The sequence below is a fragment of the Histoplasma capsulatum genome, genomic scaffold, assembly GCF_000149585.1.
Source record: "Histoplasma capsulatum NAm1 scaffold_1 genomic scaffold, whole genome shotgun sequence".
NCBI classification, from domain to species: domain Eukaryota; kingdom Fungi; phylum Ascomycota; class Eurotiomycetes; order Onygenales; family Ajellomycetaceae; genus Histoplasma; species Histoplasma mississippiense.
This window is the reverse complement of record NW_001813982.1, coordinates 6,525,028-6,526,812: the sequence shown is the minus strand read 5'-3', so window position 1 is coordinate 6,526,812 and position 1,785 is coordinate 6,525,028.

Below are 1,785 nucleotides of genomic sequence, written 5' to 3'. Positions count from 1 at the left end.
GAATCTATTTGTTAATTCATCACTCTGTGTAGTTAAATTGAGTATTCTATTTCTTCATCTGCTCATGCTGCCTTTTTTCTTTATACTCATTGTCATTTTTTAACTCTATAATCTTTTAAATATATATAGAAATTCATTCAATTCATGTCAGTATCTTCTTCTGCAGTAAATTCTTTCATATCTGCTTTCATATTCTAACTAGTGGTTATACGGGGGGGGGTTTGGGTGGCGTTATAACCCATGTTACTATGTATGTTAGCCAAGTTGGATTCCTAAGACCCTCAAAAGTACAATCACGTGATATAAAATCGAATACCCTGACGCCGTTGATGACAGCCGGCTGTAAGCCTGTAACCTAGCCGAGAAGCGAACTGGGGTTGGCGGGCAAATTGCCGTAATTATCGAATAAATAGCAAAAGTATCAGAGATGATTTCGGCAGCATCCTATTTAACCCCCTACTATGTAAATGTACTGTACGTTTGAGGGAGAAATCAATTGGCGCATGAGATGTTTTTGATTTTGATCTTGATCTTGATCTTGATCTTATTTTATTTTTTGTTTTCTCCGTCAGTCACTACGCCAAGAGAGTGAGAAGCACTGTATCTGTTGATTATTATTGTCTCGGTTATACCCTACACCCATATTTAGCGCCAGATATAGACACAGGCGTAGTCGCGACATTGCGGGGAAATGGACAAACGGGCTTCCACGACTTGAGACATGGGAACACACTAGCAAACTCACTTCTATCTCTTTCTCCTTTTTCCTCGTTGCTGTCCACTTGTCCACAATCGGAGAAGCAGTAATACGAGGGTAGATGCTCCAGGACCGTAGTTTGACTAACTACTGCGTAGAGCCTGAAACAAGAAGAATACGGGCATACAGTTGAACGTAGTTAATAAAAAGTTGAACATGGTTAATTTTTCGGGTCGGAATAACCTTCGGCGTAGTTTTAACCATAAATCATATCAAACCCCCCCATTAAAACTACATACACTAGTCATGTCTCATACATATTTCACACATGATGATTTTATCATATTTCTCAGAGCTCCATTTCTCAGCTAATCTGGATTCTAACTCTAGATTGCTAATTCTAACTCATAACTGCTTTACAGATTTTGAAGACCTTCAGATGTTGAAATAAGACTAAATAAGAGCTGATTAGTAATAGACAGTGCGGGAGTGTAGAAGATATTTAGTGGGTGTAGATTTTAGTGAGAGATTATTTTTCAGACTCACTTTTTTTAAACCATGTTCAACTTTTGATAAACCACGTTCAACTGTACAGAATAACCCGGAAGGATACCAGGATTTCCTGGGATCCGATCGCCAACATCATTGGCCAATGGCCCATTCAGCGGCGTCTCCCAGGGCGAGGCCGAAGGGGGTCCGTAACCGTCTTACGAGCATTACGGGGACATGAGTTACCGGATATAGCTCCTTGGCGCCTTGGCTCCATCTGGAAAGCTGGCCTCAATGGTTCATTACCTAATCAGCCTCCGTCGATGGCGGCAAACCCTCCTCAAAGCCAAACGCTCACCTCGCTCTCGTCGAACTGGCAGCAACCTCCCGTTGTGTTGTCGCTCCTTTATCTTTCCATCTCACTTCTCACCGGTCCTGTTGATCCAACCTCTCCTCACACCCTTCTAAGGTACTGATTTGCCTCCCCTCCACGTTCCCCTCTCGCTCCCCAACTTCGCTTCCTCGAACTCCATCCTGCCCGAATTATGACGCCACTCAGGTTTCTCTAATAGGAGTAACCATCGGTCTCACTCCCCGTA